Here is a 7,280-nt window from a genome sequence, read left to right as displayed (position 1 = left end):
AGATCACAGACAGGCAGTGTCACAGTGTCACAGACAGACATAATACCGAAAATGTTTTTTTCGAAAGTAGGGAGATGTAAAATGTGGTGATTAGTCAAACTCTGGAGATCGAATTTTTTTGAAGATTGCAATTCATTCTCTATACTTCATATATGAGAAAGTAAAAATAAGCTGAATCTTCACATTTTGATTATCAGCAATGGAAAACAAGAGGCACAATGGAATTCTTGTTGCAATATATATATATAACCAAATCAGTAAAAAACCAAGTCAATAGTAGCGAAAAGAATAAATATAGAACCAAAAAGGAAGAAATTAAAAATCCGGTCTGAAGATCTCAGGCAGGGAATCAAACAGGGGATTTTTTCTGTGAGGTGTCTGACTTTGTCCCTCGTATATATATATATATATATATATATGTGTGTGTGTGTGTGTAATGATATTTTAACTCTAATTTCAATTTAATTAATTTTCATAATAACTTCATCTTAATTTAGCCCATAGTAACTTCATTCTAAAATATTCTCTTATTTCGTGATCCAATTCCACAGTCTCTACTTAATTAATTCAAGAGAAGCTTTGTTAAATTGTTGAATCAGCTAAAATCTAACTTTCCCACACTACGCGTGAAGAGATAACATACCGCTGATCAAGCAAATTCTTTTTTAAAATCTCCCTTTGTTTCCCCTACCTTCTCGGCGCCTGTAATGAAAATCCCTATCGAAATCTCATAATACATTAGCACTGTGAAGAAATGTTTTCCCTATCAAATTCATAGGTTATGTAAGACCAGGGATAAAATGTCCGAGAGCTCTTCCCTCATTCCTTTCTGTGTCGTTCTGTGTGCTCGTCGCTTGTACATATGCTTGCTTCTTCAAAAAGAAATAAAACGACGTCACGAAATTAAAAGTATCTTCATTGCCTTCAAACTGAATCATGCTTCACCGCAAATAATATTACATATATATATATATATATATATATATATATATATATAGGTAAAGCGCCAATAAATAATAAAACAATTTCAACAATTCTCTTTTTTGAAAATTGTCTTAATTGTTTTTACAATTCTCTTTTTTGAAAAGTTCATACTCAATTACTGAAGCTGAAAGTAAAAAGTTGTTAGATTTACAGAGAATGCAGTTTCAAAATATGCATGCTGATTAATTATAAACACTTTAGATTATTTGATTTATTAACGTATATCGCTGGAGAGAATTCGAGCACTTTTATCGTAATTTATTTTTTCAATTAATTTCGAGCAACATTCTTCTCGAAACTAAAATTTAGAATACAATTAAGAAGTTATCAACTTGAAAATGAAAAAAAATATTACATAGTATAAAATTTGCTACTGAATTATGTCATCGGATCTAAGAGATTTAATCAGAATCAGAATCATACAGATTTAGATATTCTCTACAATTCCCAAAATCGTAAAGATAAATTAATAAAAACAATTCTCATTAAAGATTTATTTTTATTAATATTAACTAGAATTTCTTATAGTATTACAAACACATAGCTGAAGTCATTTTTGAACATATAATTGGAATCTTTATATGAAATTTACGAATAAAATCGAAATGACAGATATTTCCATTTCATGAAAATAAGAAAATATTCAGTGATATCAGATAGCTGCTGCTAATTGGATTTGTTCGATTTGCTGAAAAATACGAAGTTGCACTAAGGCCTGTTGGAAAACTTGTGATGAATTTTAAAATGATGGGATGGACTATGAGAGAGATGACTATCGGTGTTGCCCCAAAGCTTGCAGTATACAGTTTTAGGAACCATGAATAATGAATTGCATTTATGTGGCATCGCAGTCACAAGACAAGCGTAATCTTGGGTCATCTAATATATGTCTGAAAACAATCGCACGCTGCGTTGTGACATCACAGTTCTCTTGCATCTTTATACTACACGAAACATTGCCTGATTTATATACAGTTGCATAAACGCAGCTTAGAGATCTTATATTTTTTGAGGGGGGCAGGGTTTGGGGAAAGAGACCTGAAAAATATTATTGAGTGAGCAAGTAACAAATATACTAAATGTCTTAGTTAAATAGATTTATAAAGGGCCCCAAATCTCAAATAGCTTAGAGTTTCATCTAATCTAAACAAGGATCCAGTGAGGAAGGCATATTGATTTATATAGGTATATGTAACTTAAAGTGCCCATCTAATTGCATTTATTAAATTTCCTTTCTTTATTAATATGTGCTTCAGGGTTTTATTAATATGTGCTTCCAATTTTATTTTCCCATTGACCGATTTTGTGGCTTATTTCATTTGCTTGGTGGTCGCTTTAGAGGTTCATTTTATTTTCTTAGAGGTTGCATTAGTATATTGCTTTATTTTCTAGGTGATTGCATTAATACTTCCTTATTAGTACTAGATATTTTCTGATATCTCCACGTTGCTCTTCGATATTCTGAATGCTGGATAATATTGTAGGGTTATCGTTATAACGTTATTCGGCATTTCAGGCTAATGGAATGCTTTATTTTCTTGTTGGCTGCTTTATTAGCTGTTTTATCTTCTCCATGACTGTTAAAGCATTTTTTTTTATTGCTTTTGTGACTTATTTTATTTACCTGGTTTTATTTTCCTGGTGACTATTTAATTTATTAGTGACTGCTTTAGAGGCCTATTTTATTTTCCTGTGGTTGCCATAGAGGTTTGCTTTATTTTCTTGGTGGTTGCATTAGTACGTTGCTTTATTTTCTTGTTGATTGCATTAATACATTGATTTGATGTTGTTTGCCTAATTAGTACATTTTATTTTTCCAACGGGTGATTAGTATTTGGTTTTATTTATTCATTTATTTTTGGCGATTACTTTCGTGTCTTATTTTATTTTTCAGCTGACAGCTTTAAATGCATAATTTATTTATTAGTGACTGCTTTAGTGGCCAATTTTATTTTCCTGATGCTGCTATAGAGGTTTGTTTTATTTTCTTGGTGGCTACATTAATGCCCTATTTTATACTCCTGGTGGCTATTTTAAAGGCCTGATTTATTTTCTTGGTAGCTGCATTAGAACATTATATTTTTTATGGTATCTGTCTTATTAGCCTATTTAATTTTCTCAAAGGCTGCATTAGTATTTTGTTTAATGTTTTGGTGTTGCTTAAGAGACTTATGTAATTTTCCCGGAGACTACTTTAGCCACATGTTTTATTTGTTAGTGACTGCTTTAATGACATGTTTTATTTTTCAATGCACATGTACTCTTGAGCTGACATAAAAGCGGTGGATATTTTTCAATTGCATATGACTCGTAACTGAAAAAAATTGGAGCCCTTTACTTTATCAGCGTAGCGAATGTGAATCTCGATAGCCGTCACGTACAACAACAATCGCACGTATATATATCAAAAAGACTTGTGTCAACGACGTAACAGCTGTCCCAGCGGATGTTAAACGTGTTAAGTCTTTTTTTGAATTTGATTCGATTTAAATAAAGTCTCGTTCTGAATTCAGGCTGCTTGTTGTGTCGAATAAAATGTTTTGAAATTATGCCCAAAAGCCCTTGAAGTCACAAGGTTAGGAGATATCTTTAAGGAAATTTATCTCATCTAAACTATGCTAATTTATTTTATAAGCCACAAGGTTAAAAATATCATCACGCTTTCTAACAGTAAAAATAGTAATGGTGAAAAAAAAAACCTGAAATTTTATAAATTAATTTAAAGATGTAGATGAAGAAGTTATGCCATTTTGTAAACAGTTTTCAACTTCAAACATCAAAAAATGGCCAGAAATTAAAAATTTTTTAAAAAACTTAATAAACGATTCAAAATCCTGTTGGAAAATACCTGTGCTTTTAAAATGTTTGCTTTATTTTGATCCAAAAGCATTCGAAAAAAAAATGAATAAGAAATAAAATCTTATCTTTATTCAAAAGCCAGTGATCATAACAAAGCCAAATTTTCCTGAATTATTTAAAATAATGATGAAAAACAACCATTATCATGATTTATTGTTTTAAGGAATTATGGGAAAATGAATTTACGAGAATTCGAATTCTACTATATGCTATTCTTGTAAATCATAATAATAATAACCACGTTTGAGCTTTTCTACGCATTTGATTTATCCCAGTCTTTTACATTTTTGCTAGTTTCATTCTCTTGATAGTTTTTAGTAATCGAACCATCAGGATTAGAAAATGAAACTTGTATAGATGAATGAATAATTCTAAATCTGCACTGAATAAAGCTGCATAGTTGTTTTATTCTGGAAATTAAAGCAGTATTTGGATACATTGTAGAGAAAAAGACATTCTCAGCATCGTGCTTTCATTTTAATTCTTTCGCTTCATGTTTTAAATAAATAAAGTTTGTTTTTTACTTAAAATGTAGAAATGGTTTTTACTTTACCGAATATTTCTAGTGAATAATGCTACTGTTAAATATACGCTGATTCATGTTTAACATAATTTTATTCTAGAAATTAGAGAATTATTTTTATACCTTACTAAGGAAAAGATGATCACAGTATTTAATTCATTTTTTTACTTCGTATATTAAATTATCTTAATAATATATCTAAATAAAAAGTTAATGAAATCAAAACCATCCATTCTGAAAAAGAAATGCTCGCTATTTATTATCGCATAAAAAAAATTTCTTTTTTTTTAAGAATTATTATTATGGAACTCGTTATCAATTTCCTAACTGATGGTAATCGAGAGAAGATGCCAATTTCAGTGTTTGAGCTCTACTGTGTCGCCATCTATAAAAGAATTTGGAAGTTAAAAAATTCATATTAACAGAAAATCATGTGAAATGAATGAAACTGGAATATTTGAACATAGTTGGGTTTTTTTCCTTATATATTAAGGACTGAAATTGTTTTAAAAAGTCGAACTTATGTATTTTCAAGCTTCGCATTATGGTGAGAGCTCTAACTGGAATTTTTCCCTTCCTAATTAAAAATTGCACAAATTTTCCGAAATAAATCTTAATTGCACTGTGCCGCCATCTATACGACAATTTAAAATTTACAGACAAAATTGTCTTTCCTCCTCTCTTATTTTATAAAAAAATACATAAGAATTATTGCCATGTGCTCATAAATTGAATTTTCGATGAGAAAAAAAATTTTATTGCTCTTTTTTTTAAAAAAATTGCTCAGTTAAAATTTGTTATCCTTGTATGCTCGAATGAAAATAATTTATAGCTAATTTTCTTCAATGAAATAATATGCATCTTGTTGATTATGATTATTTTTAAAATCTCATTGCACTTATTTAAAATTGATTCATAATTAAATCTTTAGGTAACTTATACTTCATTTTTTAACTATGGGCAAATTTCTCATTATATTTTATGTTGTTTTTCACATTGCTAATAATAATTATTTTCAATAATTTTTTTTTTCACTTCGCTTAGGCACTAGAGCCTTGTACCTCGAGTATCGGAGGGAGGAGGGGTCACCTTTATTTGGTGTACTTACCAAGTAGATGGCAAATTTACGACATTAAGAATATGAGATAGTCTCAGAAAAATTTTGTGCCTGTGGTTTTCTTATTGTCAAAATATGTTCTCAATGTGTGCTCTTTTATAATAAAAATGCATTTAATGCAGATTGGGAGGGGTGGTAATAATTGCATAATTTATTGTTTTTATTTGTTCTATAAATCGTGGTCATATTTTTACGTGAAAAATAATTAATGCTCAAATGGGAAAAAAAAAATAAAAAAAATACCATGTTAAGACATTAAATTCCTTTGCCTTTTTAGTAATATTTTTTTCAGGGGGGATCGTAATATTTGAATCGAAACTATAATTGCAAAAGACATACGTTTTACCATAAACCTGAAAAAATTATTAGAAAGAGGAGTTGACAGCGGTACTTAAATCTGATGCCATGCTTGAAGTTAACAGACAGTAATAAATTTTATTTTAGAAACTTTCTCTAAACACTTTATTTTGAATAATACAAATCCTATCTTTGATCAGATGTTCTTCTTATAAGTTGTTGATTCAGGCAGATCAGCTAAACAAATCGCGTGCACTGCCCTATCGATATGAGTCATAAAAATAAACTAAGAAAATATTAGTCATAAAATCTACTTATCTTTTCAGAGCTGTTTTTCTCTCAACAAGTTTTGAAGGTGAAAGTAATCGATATGAGTTGCTTATAAAACATATTTCTGTTGTTTCCTTAAGATTTAGGTCGGTAAGCTATGTGCTTTTTGTTTGATGATTCATAATCTGTTTATAATATTACTATGGCAACTCTATAGTTGACGCAGACGATTATTCATAGTGTATGATTTTTTTTTTTTCTTCTTAAAATAATTTCTGTTCTGTCATTAAATAATTTTTTAAGTACTTGTTGGGATTCTAATTTTTTCTTTCTCATTTTTATACATAGTTATTATTTATTTTTTATAATTATTGATTTTTGTTAATTATTGATTCTTTCTGCTAGTAAATTATAAGCATTAAACCGAATACTAATTATTATTATTTTTGAATGCTATTTATATTTCTGAGGTAAGTGAATATTTCACTTTTAAGTATATATTACTTAAATTATTTAAAAGGATTTTTAAAAATATTTTAATCGTATTAAATAAAGCACATAATCTTATTATTCTTGTCAAATGTTGTACATAGTAGTTTGCATAATAAATTGTGTCGATTGAAATTATTATCGCAGCTATTTATAATGATTTTTTTTATAAAAACATTTCATTCATTACCTGAAGAACATTTAGATTTATAAATATTGTTGAGATATTCTTTTTTTTTTAGATGATACTCTAAAGAAACGCTCCTTCAAAGAATTAGAAACCATTGAAGAATTATTTTAGATGTAATAAATATGTATTGAATATATGTTTAGCTGAAAATTCATTTAGTGAAGATATGTCTTATTTGAAATATTAAAAAGTTATGGGTGACATATAGAATATCTCTTCCTCTGAAAAAATTAATTATTCTTAAGAATATGCAGAAAGAAAAAAACACACACTGGGCTCGGCCGGGATTTGAACCCGGGACCTCTCGCACCCTAAGCGAGAATCATACCCCTAGACCACCGAGCCGACGTCTGCAAATGTTAAACCAGAATCTTAAACGCAGTAGAAATAAAATGATACTAAAGAAATGAGTTTATGCTATTAGTAGTAGTTTTGATGGAGCTATTTTTCATATGGACAAATCGAACAATTCCGAAAACCTAACTTTATTTCATTAAAATTACTTTCATCAAAATGATTCTTTTAGATATTAAGCTAAAACACGATTTAAC

General features: G+C 29.0%; 1 non-coding gene across 1 annotated transcript; it reads right to left on the bottom strand.

Moving 5' to 3' along the window:
* Nucleotides 1–7,002: 7,002 nt before the first annotated feature.
* On the bottom strand, nt 7,003–7,074 carry Trnap-agg (transfer RNA proline (anticodon AGG)). The gene has a single exon. It is a non-coding gene; the product is annotated as a tRNA-Pro (tRNA).
* Nucleotides 7,075–7,280: the final 206 nt, after the last annotated feature.

The sequence above is a fragment of the Argiope bruennichi genome, chromosome 9 (assembly GCF_947563725.1).
Source record: "Argiope bruennichi chromosome 9, qqArgBrue1.1, whole genome shotgun sequence".
Taxonomy (NCBI): domain Eukaryota; kingdom Metazoa; phylum Arthropoda; class Arachnida; order Araneae; family Araneidae; genus Argiope; species Argiope bruennichi.
The sequence above is the reverse complement of the archived record's forward strand: the minus strand, read 5'-3'. Positions and strand labels throughout refer to the sequence as shown.